General features: G+C 33.1%; 1 protein-coding gene across 3 annotated transcripts in view; it reads right to left on the bottom strand.

Annotated features, from left to right (window-relative positions):
* The window catches only part of LOC118181251 (cell adhesion molecule Dscam1-like), a 1046077-nt gene that overhangs the window by 376440 nt on the left and 643671 nt on the right, over nt 1-25966 (bottom strand). The window contains exon 1 of one of the 3 annotated variants that reach the window (XM_085823271.1): nt 8028-8153. The exons of the other annotated variants lie outside the window; for them this stretch is intronic. The gene's annotated coding sequence lies outside the window, so the exon portion shown is untranslated. Of the gene's footprint in view, nt 1-8027; nt 8154-25966 lie in introns of those variants that run through there. 3 annotated transcript variants of the gene reach the window in all.

Genomic DNA, 25966 nt, shown 5'->3' with positions numbered 1-25966 from the left:
ACTGACCGCAAGAGAGAAGATGGAAAACATAAAAAGCAAAATTGCGCAAGAACAGGAAAGTAACTAGACAAAATGTCCCTGTGTGAAGTTAACGTCCTTTTTTATGTCCTTAGCTTCATTTCGCTCTTGCGATGAAAAAATATGATTGTTGATGGTAGTAGCTAGAAGCAGGGAAGAGAATGTTTTTCTTAATGTCGTCTGTTGGAGCTAGGCTTTAGATTCTTGGGGATTTTATTTTTACACTACCCAATATTATTACATTATCCCATTTTTACAGATACTGTCATTCATTTATGTTTCCAAAGAGCAAATTCAGATCTCTAAGCTCTACAATTGGTGACGATTATTAATTTTGCTTTTTCAAATATTTAATGATAAAAAAATCAAGCATTCAGAGCCATTATAACTAGTAAAAATGCTAATTTAAATAGCAGATTTAATAAAACAGCTAGATGATTCATCTGTTGCATTATTTCAATGTAACTGAATATGATAACTACAAATTAGGATTGTACATTCTGAAAACTATTAAATAAATAATTTTAAATGAAATATGTGATAATTAAATTGATATTATTAAATAAATTTATAATAAGTAATTTAAAGTTATAGCGTTTAATTAAAAGTTAAATAATTATTATAAATAAATAAATTTTAAACATATAGCGTTTCATATTTATTGGAAAATAAAATGTGTAAAACGACTGAAGAATTTACGTGAATTATCAGTATGTTTTGTAAGCACCACAGAGACTGAAAGAAGGTGTAAAGAACCCTTTATTAAACTATCATAAAAGTTATCTAAAGGCATCACTAGTAGTTACAAAATATAGCCAGCTATTGCAGGTTAATCAAAGATATTGAAATTGACTTATATAAGTAAAAGAAGTTAGCCTAACAGCTACACAGTTAAAGTAAAGCGCAAGTTGGCTCTGACCTAAAGGTAGGCGTCACGTGCCTAATGGCGATAATAACGGAACACCGCAGAATACTACTCTCGAGTGAATCATATTAGCAACGTGCTTTTGAAGCAGCAAAATACGTTCTGATTCTACTCTCTGAAATCTTCCTTTATAGACAGAAATTTACATTGTGATAGGAAATGAAAATGAGGAGGAAAGCAATTTAACCCTTTGTGGCACATTATACTTTAAAGTCGGAATTTCAACAAAAATAGTTGTATACCTAAAGACAAACATGTAAAATTTTCGTAAAATTTTGTAAAAATTTCACTTACCGTTTTAATTTTGTGCGCGTTCCATAAAGTGAAACACTGCGCCGACGCAGCTCTTAAGAGTGAAACTAAGCGAGCATTGCAGTGAAGCACGAAAATGAGTAGAAGCTTTTGTATAGTAATGAAAAAAACATTGCATTATGGCTGTATACATGGTTTTCTGGATATACACAAAATTTTTTAATATATATGGATAAATGAGATAAATATATGTATATACACAAGTCCTATATATATATAAAACAATATTTACAAATTTTTTCGATTTCTTAGCTTCGTGAAATTGTTCAAAGCATGTCACAACTTTTTGATAGAAGCACAAACCAACTTTACAGGTTTTGCACACAAAACTTGTTCTGTGATGACTCGAGCTACTGAAAGGATAACTCGAGCTACTGATAAAATTCTCGCCTGAAAACTACTCACAAAAATTTCAAGATGCCCTTATTAGGGCTTTCATAGCACGAACCACACTTCTCTCCTCACTACTGCTTTGTTTTAATTCATTTGCCCCAAAACCACAGACAATGTACAGAGCAAGTATTTTCTCCTAAGAACGGATGTTCTGATGCGTAACAGCATGAGATCGCTAAAGGCGTAGCGTTCCCACTGATGGAACACTGTTTTATTCGATGATTCTGCGCATGCTTTTTTTATGGTAAATTTTTAAAAATATAGAACAAATAATATAGAGTACATCCATTAAAATTATACATAATGTTTTTTCAAACAAATTTTTTGTATCACAAAAAATAGAGAAAATTACTTGAAAATAAGTGGATTTTAATAACACATCAAAGGTGAACATTCTGGGTCTCCTCGTGATATGCTGCCATCTACTATTTGAAAAGAAAAGTTCAAAGTATATTATAAAGGCATTTTTATTAATTTACAATTGATTTCAAAAGCAATTCAAGTTGGGTGTTTCATGTTGTGGAACACTAAGCAACAATGGGTTAACATAAAATAACTGGCTAAAACTAAACGAGACCTTGCAGACAAACGAGTTACATTCATCATTATTTTTTTTGAAGCTACAACTCAAAGCATGGCTAGAAGTTTTCAAGACTATCTCTGCATTTCGTTCCTGGTTTTAGATATGACAATTCAGTATTTGAATTTTGTGAAAGTGGAAGGTCTACTATGATTAAACATAACAGCTGGATATTTGCAGCTTTCGTAATTTGATCAATTCCAGTACGTTTTACCGCATTAGTTTAGGAAGATTTGTTTATGCAAATATGCATAAGTTTATTAAATTTGGAAAAAGGGATATTAAAGTGCTTAAAACATCACAGGATGAATATAGTACTGTAACTACCAGTATTGAAGTACTGAGCCGTACTTCAATATTTTAAACAGGCCATCCATTGAACTTACAGCTCTCAAAATGTAACAAAGCATGGATAAACTATGAATGATTATTATTATGCAGATACACTAAAAACCCCTTGCGGAGCCACTGAAACAGAAATATTTGATTTTATTAAGAGATGGCGATTTTTGCTTCAAGACAATGCCCAGCTACCTGTTCCTGCTGTGGCATTTGCACCAATACCTGAAACTGATCTGAAAGCACTAAAATGCCCTTCATAAAGACCGCAAAGGGTACTTTTCCGTTTCGTGGTTTTCCACATGTGTAACGTGTATACGAGCCAGTTTCCCTTAGAAAGTCCTCCACGAAGGCATCCCTCCCCTTAGGCAGATAGCCTTAGTGTGCTTTGCCATAATTAAATACACACACACACACACACACACTTTTCCGTTTCGCCGGCGAAAATCTCGCCAAGCAGACTTTGTTGGCGACAACATACAGTATACACATAAAAAATGTTAACAAATGTTAATTCTATGAATCTTTTATTTTGAAGGCATAAACATTTTAGTATGGTTTAATTTTTGTAAAAAGACAATAAATAAAGACAATAAATTTGTAAAAGACATTATTTTAAGAATTAACTATGTTTTTATGGTTCAACATCCTGATCGTATCATGTGACCCCATGGGATCTCATCTCACGTAAACTACGGTACAAAAATCTAATTCTCTCAGTAATGATCTACATTAATTTAAAGTTAAATCTTAATTTGGAATACAAGTTTAAATACAAGAATTATTTCAATTCGTACGAATAGCTTACTCAAAAATTATGTAAAACCGCAGTGCTTTCTATCGCTAGTGCATTCTCATTAGAACTGATGAATTTAATCCTTGATTTTGGCCTTTTCTATATTTTCGCCTTCGGGTGAGCGGTGTAATTGCATTCTAATTGACTTAATTACCGCGAATGATCTTAGGGCATAAAATTTAACTATCTTCTAAAAATTCTATGTAATTGTATGCCAGTATTGAAAGAAAGAATCAGTCTGATAAGAAATGGCTGCGACTAGTTTTGAAAATGAGGCGTAAATGGTTACCAGCGAAAATAATCTGTTTGGCATCAGTTGTACGATTATTGGCTGCTTTATCGTTTGCGCCGGCAAAGCGGAAATGTACCAACTAAAGTTTTAGCTAATTTAAAGTGTCTTTGGCAACTAGAACCTATGGGAATAGCAACTAATTGCTAAGCTTCTTACACTTATAAAGAGAATGTACAAAGAAGGATTAAAATACCCGTTCCCTGTCAGGCTTACAGGAAAGCCGCCCCTTGGACATTAACTTAATAAGCAGAAAATAAGGATAGATAATAAGGAACTAAATTCCTTCTAACTAACTAATATTTACTCGAAGCTGTTCAGAAATAACCATCCAAGGTGGCCCGTAATTAAACCCCACCGGCGAATACTAACAGGCACGTAAGACTACGGATGAATGTAGTTAGATAAGCTTAAAGCAACGAGATGGCGCGAAGGCTGAACAGGCTCTGCTGAGAACTTCTGAGGGATAAGAAATGGAGAGATTCGATTTGTAATATCCAGACTCTCTCAGACCCATCGCAGTTGCGGCGTTTCCTTTGGAGACCGGACATGAATGTCTCGCTACGCATCTGCATCGATTGGTATATATAAGATAATCCCTTGGGTACTTTGTGCAATCAGAATTGTGAGATGGACAGAGACCATTTGCTAAAATGTTCCTCCTGGAAGGAAGAAAACCTGTATGTACAGTCGATATTGGTGGATTGCCCACCAATATCTGTGCTATAGAGCACCAATATCGGTGCAATATAGCTATAGAACTGATGCAGCTAACATCCAGGTACTAATTTATAACAATCATTATTATTAATGTAGTCATTTGTTATTCCATTTCAGATGTAATTCTTGTTATTGTAATGAAGTTAATTACTGTTTTGCCTATTTATATATCTATTTTTGTATTTTTTCATGCTCCAATCTCATGCATCTTTGATGGATGGAGGCTATTGATGTATAACCAAGTGCCTTTGGAATTAAAAAAAGCTGTTCATAATTGATTTTGGATCGGTCGTAAACTACTAAAAAATATGCAATTTAGTGTTTCTGAAATTCCTTCCCTTAGCGAAAGACTTTTCCAGAACTTCTTATCTGCGAGGGGTGAGAGCTGGTAAGGGAAGTGACGTAGCTACCCCGGAAACCGATCGAGGCAGGCTGGTGGGGTGAATACGAGACTTGAACTTTTGCGGTTGGACCGGCAGGCATGCCTTTTGAAAAGAGTTAACTAAAACATGTTTTGGACCCTTATATAATATCGATGTATAATAAAGGTATTTGTTTTTTGTGTCGTGTCGTGATGTATAATAAACCTGTGGATAAAAACTTATAAGGTTGGTTGTGAAGATCATTTTCCTGGTATGGTGAGTATTTCATAGAGAAAAGGAACCAGTCTCGTGCTCGGAATGGAGCGAGGTGACAGTGTGAAAGACGCTACTCTGAGAAATTTTTAAAATCTAGACATTGTAACTACACATGATTTTAAATGAAGTCTTAAATATTTTAAATTAGTTTATTTATATTTTCTTTCTAAACTTTTGCATTTGCAACAGACTGTAAATTTAAATATTAAACTATGAAGTTCCCTAAAGTATTCAAATACTTTTACGAACCATAAAGCTGTTGCTTATAAACAGTGACTTGTCTAAGCTATTATTAAAAGAAGATGAGAGCTAAAACTCTAGGAATGCAGATTTTTCACGAGTGACTTAACTAAAAATGCAATTTTACGAAGTTACCATCTTTTTGTCTTACTGATGTTTTAAAAGTCCTTTCAGCATTTACGCACTTTTTTAAGATTATTAAGATGCTTAAAAAATGTAATTGATTAAATTTTGTAAAAATGATTACACTAAGAGTTTTTGCAGGTAATAGTGTCGCCTACTCAGATACCAAGTGACACCTACTCAGATATTTTGATATACATTCCATAAAACCATACTGAAAATTAAGAATTCTTAAATTAGTCAACAATTTTTAATTTAAAACATATGAAATTTTCTATAGAATGCATATACGTATGTTATGTAGCGATATCTTCCAAATAAGAAAACAAACGTACATTTTGAGTCAATGAAAAATATTTATAAGAAATTTCTTTTTAAATGAATTATTTCTTTTAGACCCTTTATTTATTAAGTAGCAGTATAGAGTCATTAGGTTATTTTGCAGCAGACGATGGGAAAAATATATAGTGAACACGCCGGTAATCGAACCTTGGACCCCTGTAGTACGCTTCAATTATGCTTACAATTATTACACCGCAAAGGCATGCGGAAAAGGAAGGAGAAAATATTTTATATACTCCCCCTTTTAAAGGGAGACTGGAGATTATGGGATCTAATTGCCAAATCCTGGTGGTGACGAATTATCAATCACCACCTTTTAGTTCGTGCTTCACAGGTAAAGTCACTAGATTGTTTTGAAGCTGGAGATGGGAAAAATATGCAGTGGCATCATCAGGATTCGAACTTAGGACGTGCCGAATACGTTTCGACTATACTTCCAATTACATTACGAAGGCAAGCGGAAAGCATTGAAAAATACCTTATAATAGTGCTTAAGCCTCATCAATGCTTGAAACAGAATATTAAATTATCTTTCTTTTAAATAACGAAAAACTAATGACTACAGTTTGCTACAGACAAGTACTTTATTTCTTATGCAAGCGAAATTTGTGTTTTGTAAATTGAACGTAAAGTTACTTGCCTCAGCTTTGGGCGAATATTATTTCTAAATTGGTGCTAATATTACTAAAATATCTGCGAATAAAATATAATGTGGAAAATACCCTCTAATTGCAAAATAATTTAATGTAAAATGGATGGAATAAATTAAATTTGAATTTTCTAATTATAAAATTGAAATTGAAAATAAGGAAAACATGATACTGGTTTTAATGCTATAAGTTTTAATAGTTTAGACGTTAACTATACCTCTCTACCTGAATCTGTCAGTTTTTATTATCGTTATATTACATTATAATACACTATCAGGGCACTTATTTTTTACATCAACCACCATTCAATGAAACACAAGGTCTCATAATGTAAATATATGTATAATAATGTAAAATGTAAAATATTTCCTGTCATATATTTTATTATAAATAATGCAAATACCATTTCTTTTTCCCATTGGATTTTTCAAACTTATCATTTAGTACATATTTAGAACTGTATGATTTGACATTTTACTGCGAGAAAGGGAAGGATTTGGTGTTGTAATGAGTAGCGGGTCATTTGCAGAGGACACAATCTGATTTTAGGTCCATGCCTGAGCGGTAGCTTTACAGCATAACAGTATACTTATTTTTGAGAAGAATTCTTCTTTTCTGTATATGCGTTATCATCTATATATATAAAGAAGAAAGTCTATGCGTTTGTTTGTTCCTTAATAACCCAGTTCACTACTATAGGTACCGTCACCAAACTTTCTACAATTCTATTCTGGGTCCTGAAAAAAGACGCCATACAATAAAAAAAAAAAAAAAAAAAAAAAAAAAAAAAAAAAATCTGAAATGTTTCAGATTTTAATTTACGTCCAAATGGGCATTTTTTAACATTTTGTCTGTTACCTTTATTTATTAAATATCACGTTCTCCGCACTTAAACCATAAAATTCAGTTCAAGAGCAATATCGCAATATAGTTTTAAATTGAGCATATCATTAGAATTTCCGATACGCAGTCTCACTCGCTGGAGATAAAAATGTTTTCTCTGTACTACATTGCCATTGCTCGCTTTGAAATCCTTGAGTTTGTTAATAAAATATTCGTTAAAGATTTGCGAAATATGAAATCGGTTCAATAAAATAAAACAAATTCCAAATTTCAAATTTGGGCTCCCAGATGCACATATTCGCAGTAGGATTACGTCATTCAAAATTCGTTGGCTCTATGTTCCGTTGTTTTATCACAATGCGAGAAATATACATACATTTATGCAGATGTTTCATTATTTAATTTCTTCAATTATAATGCAGGACTCTAACATTGGGTGGCAACAGTTTGAAAAGTGAAACGGACATTTATAGAGATTCAACGCAAAATGAAAACAATAGTCCTTCAGGGACAAAGCCCCTTTGGACTAATGACTGTTAAAAACTTACAAACTAACATAAATTGTTTCTATCAATTTTGCATCAAAATAAAATGACATATTTAAAAGATTTATGAATAACATAATAATTAACGAAAATTTTTAATCTTTTATTTATAAAAACATAAGAAGGAAAGCTCACAGTTTTTTAGATTTAATTTTTGATGTTTTTCCTTATTTAGTGGTTGAATAAAGTATCCAGGCGTTTATACTAATCAGCTTTCCTATTCCATCTGTCTTTATGGCTTTACTACAGAGCAGCAAAGTGAATGAATACTTACCATATCTGCAGAAATTGTTATTTGAGGCACATGATCAAAATGAGACTGAAAAGGGAACAGAAGTTGCAGTCGATTTCGAAATAAATATCAGGCTACATAGCAGGAACCAAAGCATCTAGTGCTGCTCCATTCATCCTTTCCTTTGTTCCCTAATCTCGGTTACGGTTATTAGTTCCTTTATCTCACTGTCCGGAGCAAAAGGAAACTTGATACTTTCAGATATGTGCGGATGTATAAAAGATATTTATGCTTAACTGACTAAGCGAAATGTTTCATACGAAAGCGCCGTTGGGTTTCATATCAGCGCAGTAGTTAAAGTAGCTGCTTTATATTACTTTGGGCTGGCTGTTCAAAATTTAGAGTTCGCAGTTTAGAGTACTTCATGGATAGGATCCAAAATAACTCACTGAATTTATGGAAACAATACTTTAATATATTACTTCAAATGTTTCTTCCCAATGTTCTTTGCAGTACATAAATGAATGCAGTTAACTTATATCTATTTAAATTGACTCATTGGTAGACGTCGTTATATTTTTCTCTTTCTCTTCGGCATCTTACTCATTTTCTATTCAGTCATTCGGTATTACACAAAATTTTCCTTAATAATTGCAGAGACATTAGGTTATTTTGAGACATGAGACATGTGCAATGTCCTCGCCGGGACTCGAACCTGGAACTCTCGAATACGCGTCGAGTGTTATAACCGTTACACCACAATGGGATGCTGAAAGGAGAAAGAAAATACGGTGTTTTTATTTAATCAAAATTATAACTGTATTAACAAAAAATTGTCTTTTATTGTACTTTTATTTGCCTTTTAGTGATCTTAGAATTTTATAAATTTGATTTCGAGTTTTTGCTTATAATTTTAATCATTTTGAATTATTTAGATACTAATTTTATGTCTTGTAATTCTTTAATTCTGTATAATCTTGATATGTGTTAATTGGATGTTTATAGATTGTGCTTTAATGTTGTGATTGTGCTTGAATTTAATTTTGTGGTGGGATTTCTTATTTTGTGGTGAACTAAAGAGGCGATCCAAACAAGATTATAAGGTCTAATTTTAGAGCAGGTGGATCGGGTGGTATTCCTTTCATTTGTAACCTTATATACTTCCCCTTTTAAAGGGCGACTCGGGATTATGGGGCTCAATCCTGGTGACGAAGAATCATCATCCACTACCTTTTAGTTCGGGGGCCACTGCAGAATTATTTAGAATTTTTTTGATGTCAGGAAAATGAAGAAATGAGCAACTCCATCACCGGGACTTGAACCTGGACCTATCGAATACTCGTGGAGTGTGCTAACCGTTATACCACAAAGGCATACAAAAAGGAGGAAGAAAATACCTTATAACCTTTTCTAGGTTATTGTAACAATACATGTTTTCTGTGAAAATAAATATATAAAATATATTACAAAACGTTGAGCGACATAAGATTTTAATACCTTTAAGTATTTCTTTAAAGTCTAGCTAAGTGCGTGAATATTTTTAATTACATTTTCAACAGCATTTTAATTTACGCTTTTTTTTTATTTCATTTTCAGGTAATTCTGCTATTTTGGTATACATTCAACATTATGGAGACCACAAAATTTGAAGAGCAGAATTAACTGTCCCTGTCGCCCAGACGGTTTTATTGAAGCCAACGGCGATACCAAAGGGCTCGGGTTCGAATCCCGGAGAAGATATTGTTGTAACTTTCCTTCCCTTCATAGGAGGCAAAGTTGGCCCATCTATTAGGTGCCTGCATAATAAAGTGCCCACCACGTCTGGCCTTAGTCATGGCCTAGCCTAAGTCGGCTGAAGGCCAGCCATTGGGAAAAAATTAACTGTCTCATTGCTCGACTTTGTTTGAGATTTTCTGTTAACCCGAATGATGTTCTGATATAACATGTGGTTGGAAATGTGTCCTTCATTTTGTGTCCCACCATGAAGACAACAGATATCTACAGAGTGAATCTGAAAAAGTGGACAAAGCTTCACGGGATGATAGAATGCAGCTAGACAAGCAATATTCGTCATAAAAAAGTTTAGGCGGAACGCAAAAGGGGAGTCTCGAGATTGCATTCTAAATGACATAAAAAGAATTGGCGCTCACATCCAACGGCATTCTCTACTGTGGATTGCCGCCAGGATGAATGGTTACACGAACCACGAAATTTCCTGGGTGATGGCTTGGTAGAGGTGGTCCAATAGCTTGGCCACCAAGATCACTGGATCTCTCGTGTTTAGACTTTTTCCTGTGGGGCCATATGAAAAGCCTAATCTACAATTGTCCTCTTGAAACAAATATGAATGCAGTCACCAGGATGGCAGTTACTGTCAGAAATACTCGGGAAATGCCTGGTGTCTTCGCAAAGGTGCTTCAGTTCTTGTCGAATGAAGTGGCAGAATGTCTTTTAAACAATTTCATTGAGTATGTACATCAATTACATTTCTGTTAATAAAATGTTCTCTGAAGAATCTACTGCCTATTCTTGTTTTAATCCTTTAAATGGGGCAATAATGAAAAACTACCTTTTAGCTTCTCATCACTTACTTTCAAACCATACATTCTATGACGAATATTGCTCTTATAGCTGCGTTCCATCACCCCGTAAAAGTTTTGCCCACTTTTGCAGATTCGCCTTGTATAAAGAAATAGACATAGGATGATTGCCACTCGACCAATTTAAATTTCATGAAGAATTATCAAGCAGTGTTTTAGTTTGGGAGCTACTTGTAAAGTTAAATGGCGTTTAAGGGAGTGGAATCAATGAAAAAAAATATCCATGTCTCTTCGTGGAGTGTAAATCAGGATCTGTGAGTTATCAGATAAGTGTCTGACTAACACACAACAACAGTATGTCAGAGGAGTGCTTTTAATTTTTTACTTTTAATTTACAAAATTACTGACACACTTCAGTATTTCGTTTTATTCATGAATTCAAAATATTTACAAAATAGCGGAAGTATCCGATGCCAGTTAAGTTAGGATGATAGCAAAGTAAGTCTGACAGCAAAGAGAATGATACTGTTGTAAACGTTCTGTAGTAAGGATAAAAAAATACCATCCCATAGTCATACATTTTTCAGTCTGATGCGATATGAAACCCATACAAAATTTCGATAGGAAATTCAACTAATTCTCTCCTATTATATTACCAATAACGGCACACAGTTTTTAATGATTTTCGTCTTTCTAATCCGGTGGCCATAAAAGCTCACGTTCAATCCATTATTTCACCTATATTCAATTTTAGTCGATTAAAGGTGGCAAACAATTTATCGTAACTGATCAGAAATCAATAACGTGAAAGAACAAAAAAACACACAAACAGCCATTCTTCTTTATATATACAGATTTTGTAAAACTGGCAAGCTTTTTGTTAACAAACTCTACGATTTGAAAGCGAGAAGTAGCAACACGTTTCGAAATAAAACATTTTTATTTTTATCGCGCCAGACAGTTGCCAATCGAGAAAATGAATGCGAAAATTAGTATTTTCAGAATTTTTAATTAATATCTCGGCTGACTAAAGTCGTACGAAGACGGAAATAGTCAAAAATGGCTTCTAACGAACTTTCGGATTCGGGAATAATGTATTTAATGTTTGGCAACGCTATTTTTATTTCATAGTAAAACTTGGAAATTTTTATTAAGAAACTCTACGATTTGAAAGTGAGCAGTGCCAACACTTTTCGAAATAAAGTGGATTTTTTATCTCCAGCAAGCGAGACTTTTTCCACTCGGAAAAATGAGGGCGAAAATTAGAGTTTTTACTGTTTTTAATTCATTCTAATATCACTGATTTTAGCTATTTTTTCTCGAAAAATATAGACCTTTCTCATGACCCAGAAAATAATTATAGAAAGTTTGGGGACAATAACAATAGCAGTGACTATGTTAATCGCGAACAAACAAACACACAAACTGACATTTTTCTTTATATAGAAAGTTAATTTAAAATGCGAGATATCAGTAAAATGATTTCACATTGTTTTCTTCTCAATGAATCGTTTGCGAATTAATTTTCTTTCTTGCAATTTGTGTGGCTCATTTCGGAGTCTTCTATTTAAAAACTAACTTTTAAAACTGCATAAATCTCCAAGAAAAGAACATATTACTAAATGATTTGTATATGTTTATCACGATGTTTTACTCGAAATTAAACAGGATAACCAAATTACTTTTTGATAGCAACACATGTCGAGGATTTGAGAAAGAAAATCAGAATTAAATAGTCACTCTTTCGAAACTGAGATACGAGAAATTAAAACCATTGTTTAGTTGACTGGAAGATTAAATTAAGGCAATGTATGTTAGGATCATCTAGGAAAGGACGGAATGATTTGTGGACGATAGTTTAAGGGAAACTAACTCACATTCATAAAATACAAAAGAACACGAAAAGCCGATACATTAAATTTATTTGTTGCGAAGAGAATCAGTGGTCAGCGGTTTTACGTTCTTAATCACCTGAGTTAGAAAAGGTAACAGTATTTGAAATTCATGAACATGTGGGGATTTGTGTAATTTACTTAACAGTTATTTTATAATTAAGACATTTTATATTTAAACGATTTTAATATCGCTATTGCTATCAACTCACACTCTCTCGGCAAAATGCAAATTATCCAGGACGCGTATTCAAATAAGGTAGAATTTAAATACGCTCGTGCTAGAAAAAAGTTAGTATTTAAGGGAAGGTTTTGTAAGGTAAATACAGAGCGTGTTCTGCCTGCCTGAAGGCCATTGCTATTTTTGATTCACCAACGATTAGGTTTCCGTAGCGCTGAGCTATTCTAGCCAGACTTGTTTATAAGAATTTTCGAGTAAGAGCCAGCTTGCGTGAGAGTTAACTTGTGAAGCCGTTAGGCTAACTTCATTTAATTTTACATTAGTTCTTACCATTTCAGTTATATCAAACGTGCTGGCTTTTTGGAAGCACGAGTTGGTGCCATCTCTGAATTTTATAAGAGTTAATAAAGGGTTCATTACACCCTTCTCCTGACATTTGCCGTACCTTAAAACTTAGAGCCCTAGAGAATCTTCGAACGTCAAGCTTAGTTTATGATGGCAAAACTATACGATACGTTATAAGCATTCCATACTCACCGTTTTCCTCTTTCAGGATTCAGAAATTAGAGCAGAGGAACTAGGACAAACAATTGGTAGATAATTTAAAGAAAACGTACTGAGAAATGGTTTACTGAATGAGTAGAATTGCGCATATTTCTTAAGTGGCTTTTACTTGGTTTTCTATATGCAATTTTTCGCGAATTAGACCTTGGATATACATTCAATATAATACCATTGCAGATATATTCACATGCAAATTCAGAATGATAATATAATTTTGCTTTCAGAAATGTTTGTTCAGAAATATAAATTCTCATTTCTTATCGACGGAACTGATATTCTTTAGGTATTTAATGTACTTACTTAACTCAGTGTATCTACACATAATTACAATGAAACTTATTTGCATTTTCTACATAACATCTAATCTTGAATATCGCTAAAGAATAGCTTTGAATTTTATTCAGAAAATCTTTAGCATTTATTATTTTATTTAGTCAGATTAATTCAAAATATATCAATCTAGACTTTCATATATGTTATGAAACAGTTCGAAATAATATGAAACAAGGAAAATCCAGTATTACCATTGACTTCTGTTTATTCAAAACGCATTCATTTATTTCAATCATAAATGAAAGCTTTAATATTAATGAAGTTCAGTTCATTTATCAGAAGATTTTTTAAAAATAATGCATATAATTTCTTGCATTAATTACTTAAACATTTAGTAACACTTCTATCAGCATATTCAGAATGCAAATCAAAATTCTGTGCAAACATGCTCAAGAACAGTTACATAAATTCAGGTTCTCATTAATAAACTTATCTTCAGAACTCATACAAAATAAATGGCCATAGATTTTAAGCTACTTTAATATATGTTCTAATAAGTAAATCTGTTTCTGCTGAAATTACAGTAACAGCTGAGCTCTTTAGAACGGCTTGATATTCGAGCTTTATTACGACAGTCTTTCATCAAGCTGAACAAAATTAATTCGTCAATAACTATGCAAGAGAGCTGTAGCTTAATAAGGAAGATTTACAGCTCATTGATTAAATTCAGGTCTCTAATTAGTTCAAGGCTTGCAGGAACTAATGATAAAATTATGGAGGTTTAAGTCATTTTTGTTTAATAGTTCCTCTTAATGAATAAGTATTGCATTCTTTTTATAAGATTTTTAAAAGTTACTGTTATCCTGAGACAATTTTAATTTTCTACAATTATGAGTTTAACATTTGCAAGATGAAGAATAATTTCAGTGGAAACAGAAATTTCTTTTCGGCTTGCAGTTTAATTGCTTTTCATTCATGTACTTGTTAGCTATTCATAACCGGTTGTCCAATATTACTGAATGTTAATTTCGTATTCACATAAAGTCCTATAAAAATAAATCGAAGCACAGTTTGAAGTTTAACAACAAGCACTTAACAAGATGAAAATTTTCTAATAAATATTAACATGAAATTGAAATTAATGTTTAATGCATAAAAAATTTTATTCATTAGTTTTTCTCTAGACAGTTGCTGCTATGCAACTTATTTTCTTAATATGGAGTCGTAAATAGTAGCTTTTAATTTATTTTAAAATTTACAGTTATATATTTATAAGACATTTTTTTGAAGAGGAAAATGTTAGTTTTTCTAAGTTAAGGCGTAACAATATAAAACCACCTAAATTAGATTATCGTGGAGAATAATAGAGAGATACCTGATTATTTTCGAGATAATAATTCTAATAACAGACAGATTTCTGACGTTTTCCCATTAATCTTATTAAGAATACAGGGCTTTGACTCCCTTAGCCATAGAATATTTAGAGATCAAAATTTATTTACATACATAAATTGGTCTAAATTTATTAACAAGTAAGTTTCGAACATATTGTTATTTGCATATGGAATCGTAATGGATTGAATGCACAAAGAACCGATTGTAGCGTGATGAAATTTATTTTCCTAAAAGAAAAACTGGAACTTTTCACAAATGTACTCCTACCAGTTTTTCTCAGTATGAAAAATCACAATCATGAACTTCTACTTCAAATTACTAAGGAAAATAAACACAAGGCATTACAAAAGCCTCAATATGCTCTCACAATGATCTCTCACTACTGTCAGGTACTCTTGTAAAGACATTAGGTATTTTGAAGCAGACATGAAAACCCGAACCACTGGCATCTCGAATACGCGCCGATCATGCTGACTACTACACTACGAGGTCATGCTAAAAAGGCGGGAGAAAACCTTATTAACTCCTCCTTTAAAAGGACGACTGGGGATCAGGGGATCGCCAAATCCTGGTGGTGAAGAATCATCATTCACCACTTTTTAGTTCGGGCGCCACTGTAGAGACATTAGGTTATTTTCTAAAAAACAAAAAACATGATAAATGAACAATGCTCTTGCCGAGACACGAACCACGGACTTCTTGAATTCGCGTCGAGCGTACTGATCTCTATACCAGGAAGGTATGCTAAAATGGCGGACATTTTTATATTTACGTAGGTCCAGATGCAGTTCCAGGTGACAGGTAAAAGCAGGTCCTGACACCTGGGTGCCTTGTATAGTCTAATAAAGTATCGTCTGTATTCCGAAACTATCTAATGCTACACTCCGAAATCAAGACAGCACGTCGCCATAAAAGAGCAATGTATCAGATTTTTCTGTATGCGGAATTAAACATCCTCTTAGTTACATCGCGTGTTAACACACTGCTGCACATACTTGCGAAACAATGCATTTCATAATATGCATTGCATTGATCATTGCATTGCACTTAAGGCACATTTACAAAATTCATTGCTACACTTAATACACTAGATGCAGTTACAGTTACGGTTATGCAGACATCGTACCAAAATGTCGCCAAGTCATCGCCAAGTGTGATGATATTTTGTGATTTCTTATCAAATTTGGAGACAAAAATTAGTTTCCAAAATCATTGCTTGTTTGGCGGTAACCTCATGTTAAATGGATTTGTCTCTGTAAACTTATTTTACCGGCGGAGCTCAATTCTTGAGGCATTTCATGTTATATTATACAAGAGATACTATAATTCACATATAATGTCTCTAAAATTATTTACATATATGCAAAATTCGTAACAATATGAATTTAAATTATGTTAACCGATAACTGAATATCAACAATTGCTTAATAAATGACGAATCGAGGTGAAACATTTCTAAAATTTGAAAGCCTGTTAAATTATTTATATTTTAGATGTAAATATTTATGCCATTATGGAACACAATTTTCATATATGTGTTAGGGCCCACCAGCGAACGAGCGGTAAAGACGCTGAACACTGTTATTTCGGTCCGAGATTCGAATGCCGCTGGCTGCATGGGCGTTTTCGTGGTTTTCCCCTTTTGTAACGTGTATACGAGCCAGTTTCCTTAGAAAGTCCTCCACGAAGGCATCCCTGCCTTTAGGCAAATAGCCCTCGTGTGCTTTGCCATAATTAAATAATCCAATCCAATCCATATATGTGTTATCAATATAATTTCACTTTGTATACATAATATGGCCGATATAAAGTTTTAATATTAGTTACATCAATTCTTAGAATAATCATATGTCCACTTTTGATTCCTTTATACAAAAAGCAATATAAATTATACTGTCCCTTACTCTTCACGTTCAGTTTAATATTTCATTAACTAAAATTCCTGCCTTCTGAAGTTTGACTTCCACGGCCTGAAAGTCACATGACTTTTTAATTTATAAAACTTCATTACACTACCATCACACTTTCCACTAAAATATTTATATTGTTTTAAATTTTTATATGTATTTTTGGCACTTTAAAGAAAAAAAATTGAAAACTAAAGTTTGTTCAATTTACCAGTAATCTATAAACTTTTCTACTAGGTCAGGAAGGAAACCGTGACCGAGTCACTGAAAAAAAGGTTTAGCCCTGACCTATATCATCGTATGAAATAATAGTTCTCCATCCCCATACAGTTGTTTTGTTTCAGAAAGGTTGTGGGACCACATAATTTCTGAAATATATTTGCTCATATATATTTAATAATACATAATTTGGGTGACAAGGCTCTGCATTCAGGATTTTTAATCATATATTTATTCTAAATATGTTTTTTTTTATTTTTTATTTATTTTTTTTTTTTATAAAATACAGATATATTTTTGCAAATTAACTTGCTTGATTAACTTAAACTTGCTTTTCCCTAAACGAAGATTTTGCTAATAGTAACGTATTTCTTTTATTTTTCTGATATTTTTAATATGACGAATTTGAGAGTTTGAAAAATTCAGGAACCTTTTGGGAATCGAATTTAGTAAATTTAGTGTTTTAAAATTTAGTATTCGTCCCATCTCTAGATTAAAATTTTCCCTCTATAGTTAAATAAACATTGTCACAAATCTGAACACCTTAGATTATATATAAGATTGAAATTAATACTGAATCCTTCAACTTTTCGGCAAAACTATTCTGATAAAACCGTCGAATTTGACATGAAAAGCTTACCATTAAAAGGGAAAGGAGCTGATACGGAACCAGTTTTAATCACAAGGATTTTCATCCTTGTTGCTTAAAGTGCTTTCCATTTCAAATCTAACCCTCCAGAACATTCCAAGATGCAATATGCGATCCCTCTTTCAGCGCACACGTGGGTTGGTTAGAGTGTTTGAGGTGCCTTAATGTTTCGGTGGAAAGTCCGGGAGCATTTTGATGGAAAGGAAAAAAAAAAGAATACTACAAGTAAAGCCCAGAGTAAAAATAATAAAAGGAAATTTTATTATCTCCAAAAGCCAAAAAGGCATAAAAAGAGAAAATGCCGAGTTCTCGGAAACAGAATAAAGAAAGAAATGCTGGATCTGAAGGGAAAGGGATGCATTCCAAAACATGCGTCTCATTCAGAACTTGGAGTTGATTCAGGACAGAACTTTCGCATTTAGTCAAGCAAATTTATAGTACTTCTCAGTATTTTCAATTTATAGTCTCATACGGTCATGACTAGAAACATATACCGAAAGCTGATTTGTTTCTACCCTTTCTTCGATTTATTCTTACCAATAACAAAAATTGCACAAAAATGAGCTAGATCTGAGAATGAAAAAAATTACATTTATAACAATATTATAAATATCTGAAATACGTATTCATTTTTTTTGACTGCCTATTAAATTTTTGTTGTGCGTATCGCAATAAACGAAACTCGTGTACTGCAGAAAAGCAAGGTTATTTACAAATCCTTTAATACATGTTGTGGCTTATCCACTTGTCTGACATTAACATAGAACAAGCCAGCGGAATTCATCGTGGCAAGGAGCGCAAGACTGCCCCTATCTAAGAGCAATTGAGCACCATATATGGGACATACCATATATCAGTTCTGCTCCCAATTTTGATGGAGAGCACCCCAGAGGAGACGGGTCCAAGAGTTTCCATCCCTCTTCCCCTACCAGCAACCTCTCTAGAGGGCTTTCGGCTCGCCGCATACTTATAGTGCCCCCATACCGCAAAGACACTATACGTTTACAAACGTACATACCTTCGCCTGGATTCGAGCCCAGGCACGCAGTTTTTAATGATTTTCGTCTTTCTAATCAAATGGTCGTAAAAGCTCATGTTCCATCCAATATTTCACCTATATTCAATTATAGTCGGGTAAATGTGGCAAAAAATGTGATCATAATTGATCAGAAATTAACAACGTGAACAAATGCACAACATACATTCTTCTTTAGATAAACACATTTTGTTAAATCTTAAAAATTTTTGATTAACAGGTTCTACGATTTGAAAGCGAGCGGTAGCAGCACTTTTCGAAATAAAGCCTTTTTATCTCCAACGTGCGAGGCCGTTGTCACTCGAAAAAATGAATGCGAAAATTAGTGTTTTCAGAGATTTTAATTAATATCTAGGCTGATTAAAGTCGTACTTAGATGGTAACAGTCGAAATGGCTACCTACGAATTTTTGGAAGAATAATGTATTTAATGCTATTTTTTTTTTTTTCATTGTAAAACATCGAAATTTTTTATTAACAAACTCTACGATTTGAAAGCGAGCAATGGCAACACTTATAATATACTCGAAATAAAATAGATTTTTAATCTCCAGCGTATGAGACTGTTGCCACTTTAAAAAATGAGGGCAAAAATTATCGCTTTCCCGAGGTTTTAATGAATATTTCTGATTTTATTTTTATTTATTTATCTTTTTGAGGAAATTGGACGTCGACCACCTTTTCCAGGACCTAGAAAAGAATTGTAGAAAGTTTGGTGACGATAGCTGTAGTAGTGACTGAGTTTATTGCAAACAAATACACACACATGGTTCTATATATATATATAAGTCAGTTTCGTGTTATATATATGCGTGTGTTGTATGTGTATAATAATATTATTCAATTTAACGTAAGGATCTAACTCTACATATTCAGGTCCTTAAGCCACGAATGGAAAACAAAACTGAGTACCGTACACATTGCATAATTTTGATCGAGTTATTTAGATGAAGTTACCTATTACACACTAAACCCAGGAAAATTAAACCATTCCGCTACTAATGTAGCGGAATTTCGCTACTAATGTAGCGAAAGCTGTAAGTAATAAGTAACCATTAAAAATTAAAAAAAAATAGTAAAAATAAAACTGTGTATTTAAAATTGATTAGAAAAGGAATTTTATGTTCAGGATCATTATATTCTTAAATCAAATACTACAAAAACCTGCTTACAAAGATACTGCAATTTACGTAAATCAAATTAACTTCTGAATAAAAATATAAAAAATAAACCTTTCACTTGCCCCCACTTTTAAATAATAACAACTAAAAAAAGGAAGCAATAAACATATAAAAAGTAAAATGACACAAATAACATAACAGATGCTTAATAAGTGAATAATTATAAGACGAAAGTATGATGGATATACTAATTAAGCCAAATCAAAGCCAAAGCTGGAAACTGATCAATCTTTGCTGTCGGCTACCGAGGAAGGAAATTGATTTGCCTACGAGAATTGGGTTTTTAAGCAGTAGCAACCCAAATGATTAAATCATCATTCTTCCATTTCTGATCCCTATTGGACAATGCATAAAAAATAAATAAATAAAATTAAACAATATACATATAAGTAATAATTACAAAATAAAAGACAGAGAAATATTACAATTCAAGAGAGTTCTGAAATGAAACTGAGATCTTTCTGGAACTTATTTTCTAGCGATTTGATACTTCAGCCAAAACTGGTGTCTTTGGATTGATGAATTAGGTTATTCCATGTTTATTTTAGTCCAAAGGGGAAATTTGCCCAGAAGAACTATTAATTTCGTTTTGGCATTTTGCGTTGATTTACTACAACCGTTGGTGGCACACCAAATAATATCGCCCTGTATTATATATAAAGAAATTAAATAATGAAGAATCTGCATGAATATATGCATGTTTCTCGCAATATGATAAAACAGAGGTACTTAGAGCCATCGAGTTTTGAATACCGTAATCCTCTTTCTAATATGGGCAACTGAAGCCCAAATTTGAAATTTGGAATTTGTTTTATTATCGATTTCATATTTCGTAAAACTTGAACAAATTTTTGATTAACAAACTCAAGGATTTCAAAGCGATCAATGCCAACGTTGTACAGAAAAAAAAAATATCTCCAGCACGCGAGACTGTGTGCTGGAAATTCTAAAGATATTTTGCGATATTGCTCTTGAAATGAATTTTAGGGTTTAAGTGCAAAGAACATGATATTTAATAAATAATGGTAACACACAAAATGTTAAAAAGATGCCCCCTTGGACCTAATTTAAAATCTGAAACCTTTTAGATTTTCCTTTTTAAATTAGTCATTTTTGCTTAATTTTTTACTAACTATTTTTATTGTTTTTTACGAGCTCTAAGTTCGTAATTCATCTCAACAGATTTTAGCTTTTTCTGTTACACAGGAGTATATAAAAACTAGATTTCAACCCTTCAAAACTTTGCTCTTGTGTTATTTAGTTTTGTTTCCCCAATTTTGAAATAAAGAAAAAATACATAGGGTTTTATTTTCTCAAGTGTTGGATTAATATTTTTTGAAGTTTTGTTTGACTCAAATTATTCATTTTTTAAAATTCGTTTATTATTTCGCAATCGTTTTGAATTTTTCTCTTTTCTTATGCTGCAAATTTTGCACTGCTTGCTTCGCCCTGTAGTGTTGGACTGATAAAGACACATTAAATTTTAAATCTTATTCTGTGTTCCTGTCAGTACAGAAACAAGGTACTTTATTTAGTTACTTTTTTCGTTGCACCAACCCTCTGATGACGATGTAGCAAAAGCTGTATGTATCAGTTTTCATTTTGGCATATTTTGGCCCCCTTTTTCCCCAGTTGCCTGAGGTTTGCCAGTGCGCCTCTGTTGTTTGGTTTTTGGATGTCGTTTATTCGTAACTGAATACGGAATAGATTTTAAGCATATTTATTTTGTAAATTTAAACATAAAAACTGAAAACATTTTTATTAAAGCCTGTAAAATAAGGAAAAACTTCAAAACAAAATATTGTTAAAAACAGTTAAAAAACTTTTTTGATAAAAATAAAAAAAAATTAGAGTTTCTGCGCCAAACAAACAATTCGGCGAACGAGTAGAAAGAAAATATTTACGGTGCACAAAAACTGAAAGTTAACTTTCCTTTCCATTGGAGAAAAATAAACTGACGTCGGTGCCCTACCTGACTTAATCCACTATACTACTAAGAGTTCCAAATGTAGTAAACAAATAGCGGCCACGTTAGGCCTAGTGCCCCTTATACATTTATATTGTCAATATATCTACAACTATTGGAAACAGAATAACTAAAGGCCTAAAATCCTTAACCGGAACATAGGAACAACATTATTCAATTACTGTTAGAGCAAAAAATTCACAATTTATGAATATATAAGAATAAGAAACAGAGCTGAGAGTTCACTGAGCCGGTTCAGAGGTTAGGTACCCTCTTTTCCGGTTCCGTGAGTTCTTTACATATATATTTATGTTCGGTGCCGCCTTTATTGAACAAAAAAGGGTGGTGCCCCACTGGATGTTATAGTAGCCCCATATACAAGATTTCAGTGTTTTACTGCTAATCGTTTTTGAGTTAGGCGTGATAAATACATACATACGCTCATACCTACGTAAGTATTTTTATCGCGAATATAACGAAAGGAATCCCTTATGAATCACGAAACGAATACTTATGAATCCACTCTAAAATCAGTTTTGAAACAAAGTGTCCTTTATTCTGTCCGTACATAGAGGTGTCGCACGAAGAATCAATTAGATGGAGTCGAGCTCGGTTAAAATGGATATTTTCGTTGAAATATGATGCCCGAAATTTTTCGCGATTACAAGGAAGTAAAAAACGCTTTGTTGCCATTTGCATTTGAATCATGTACCGTACTTGGATTTGTACTGCACAATAGCTTCGTGCGACACTGTGGGAAGTATTGGCACTACTAAAAACCTAAAAGGCAATTTGCGTAGCATTCGTATATTTTCACAGCGTACTTTACACCCGGATTTATGTAATTATATTAGTTTTGATTTTCTTGCTGTTGTTTGCGAAATGCCCGTTCTTTCTTTACGTATATATTCACTTTAAGGTCCTTTACTATTATACTGAATTCTAATGATATTAATAAGACCAAGATAGTTCATTCGCCGTAGAAAATTTACACATCAGATTCATACTCTTACAATATACCTCCTCATTGAGGGTGGATTATTAGATCCTCAACTTGGGTAGTAAAAATATTTTTGAATTCCCTTATTTGGGAGAATTTTGATTTTAGGAAAAGAAAGGTATTTACATTTTTATTTAATTATCTTCGAAAGTTTCTCATCATATTTAATATGATACAAAAAGGTTAGCTTAGGTTAGGCTATTTAATTACGGCAAAGCCTCGAGGGCTATCTGTCTAAGGAAAGAGATGCCTTAGTGGAGGACTTTCTAAGGGAAACTAGCTCGTATATACGTTACACATGGGGAAAACCACGAAAATACGCATGCAGCCGCGGGATTCGAACCTCGGACCGAACTACCAGTGTTCAGCGACTTTACCGCTCGGCCGCTGGTGGGCCTATGAGACAAAAAGAATGGCCTATTTGTAAACATTAGATGTTTTGAAGAGACAAGAACCGCGAAAAATGTGCAGTGCTCCCACCGAGATTCGAACTTCGGACCTAATCATATCAACTGAAAGTGCTTTTTAATAACACTCCGAAAGAACTACGTGGCAAAGAAGAGAGAAAAACCTCACAAAATAAGTTTTCTAATAAGTCACAGAAACTTCGGAAAACTTATAGAGTCTATTACCATCTTGAAGATTTATGTTCAAGTCTCATGATCCATAGAGTGAAAAGAAGGATGTATAATACCTTTTTTATTCAAGCACAAGGATCTTCATAGACGGCCCCACTTTGGGCTTACACAACCAAAACTTCTGGCTTAACTTAAATAATTAATTTTGAACTAAGATTAAATGTAGTTATATTAGCCTAACGGATCATTGAATAAAAAGAGGCTCAAGAAGCCTCTGGTTTGTAGAAAACCGGCGGAACATGCCTAATGCTAGAAGCACTCAACACCACAGAATCAAATCGCTATTTAGACACAATAACAACGTGGCCTCAAGTAGGCAGAATACGCTCTAAAATCAACCCGTGAAACCGTCGCTTAAATAGCACTTCTTCTCCCTCAACGTGAATGAACGTTCTTTATCTCATTACATTCCAAAAAGAAAAGCGTGGGTGAAAAGGAGAACGACAGAAAAGTTATTTTAACTCAAAATTAACTATTAGTGAAAAATTAATGGATAATTCCTCATAAACTGCATTTTTAATTTTTGGAGTTAATGTTTTATCTTCAGGGTAAGAGTTTTCAATATTGTTTGTTTCGTTTCCTTGTTGAGATATTACACTCACACGAATGGCAGAAGTAATATTTTGTGACACAACTAGAGATCTAAGAGCAGAACGATCATCCTCAGATCTCCAGTACTTGTTATGATTTTTTTAAATTATACTACATGATGAATGTTTATATTTTCATATGGATATATTCTATGCATAGAATAAGCTAGTGGTAGTGGACACATGCTCATTTTTATTTCAAAATTTTCCCTTCCGACTTGAATTTATTTTCGAGACTTTTATGAATAGCCTTTATTCCTCAGGTTTATGTTTGCATCCCATAATTCAAATTGAATTAATCTTAAGAATATACAAGACAGGATTGAAGGTAGTACATGGAGATCAGGAGGAGGGAGAAATTGACCTCCTCATATTTAAATGTAATATCAATACTGGTCGTTAAGTATTGTGAAGCCCCATTGAAAAATTGGGATTTAACAAACAAAATAAGCGCAATAAAATGTATTAGAATCAACAAACGAATTTTATAGCAAAGTCATTGCTGAGAAACCTTCTTAATAAGCCTGATTTTAAATTACGTTTTGATTTGTTGATACATTTTTCTACGTTTAAGAGGAATTTCACATTTTGAGAAAAAATTGCAATGAGAAATATTTATGGTAAATTAAAACGGATTATTTTTCATTTTAACGGATTATCATCCATTTAATTTAATACTGCATCGGCTACTTGAAGTTTTACACCATAAGTGCTGGTCTTTGTATCCCGAAATGAGGAAGCGGTTGTACGCTGTGAGAAATAAAGAGTAATTTAATTCGTCTCATCCTTGTCGTATCTTCTACACACGCGCGAGAATACTTTCAGTAAGCAGACTGCTCCCATTCAGGATTTGCACATGTTTTCAAAGGCAATTAGTAGTTCTGACAAGTATATCTGCCAAAACATGTTTTTTTTATACTGGCGTGTATTTTTTACATTTATACAGAAATTTCTCATTAAAGTAATTTAATCCAATTTAGGTTTCCTCTTTAATATATTTAATTCCTTTACATTTATTTCTTGGGAAGAATCATACAATATAAGCTGATGCCGAAGTTAAGAAATGGAAGGAGTAAAAATATAATAGTCTTAAAACTAAATGAATAAAAACTATTTTGCAATATAAATGCGAAATTTCCAGAGATACCAACAGCCTAAACTCGTGCTTATGTTTACCTCCTGTACTTTTGAGTAAAATCAGGCAATCGGTATATCTTCCCTAAACTTCGATCGTAGCCTGGATATATCGTAGTCCAACACTGAATGCGGTAGATCCCTATGATCCACCATCAGATATGGCATCCTATGACCAGCGCAGATTGGATGGCACGCCATTCTATCCTCTCCGAATCCCTTTCGGATCTTGCGTCTCAGTTCTTGCAGTTTTTCCTTCCCACCCCTGCTCTCTTCTTACATCCCTAGCATCATTAGATGATTTTACTGCTGGAAACTGCTGTTAAAGTTTGACCTCAGTCTATAATAGGAAAGAATAGAGATGTCGAAACAACCTGTGTGTGAGGGAAAGAAATAGATTTTCTGCCTTGTCTTTTACACACGCACCATGATACTCTATTTTATTCCTAGCGCAAATGTAAGAACTGAAAAGTGAAACGCGCGTGACTTTTCCTTTTAAACTTCATTTATATATTTAAAAGAGGGATGATAACAAGTCTATGCTTTAGGATGTTTTCTTTGCAGGATAAATTAATCTTGCTGCAAATGTGTATGTAATGATGATTTTAATGCACTTTTAAGAATTTATTTTAATGACAGAAAACGTATCTATTTATGACAGAAAACGTATCTAAATGGTACAGTATGCGATAATATTATTTCTAAAAAAACGTATATATATATATATATATATATATATAGTTGCGTTCTACGTGTTTGTGAATTTGGAGTAATTGTTGATAAAATTTGATGAAGAATCAAAACACAATTTATTCGC

This window comes from Stegodyphus dumicola, chromosome 9 (assembly GCF_044657685.1).
Source record: "Stegodyphus dumicola isolate Sdum_Otavi_A_Nest chromosome 9, ASM4465768v1".
In the NCBI taxonomy this organism is placed as follows: Eukaryota; Metazoa; Arthropoda; class Arachnida; order Araneae; family Eresidae; genus Stegodyphus; species Stegodyphus dumicola.
The sequence above is the reverse complement of the archived record's forward strand: the minus strand, read 5'-3'. Positions and strand labels throughout refer to the sequence as shown.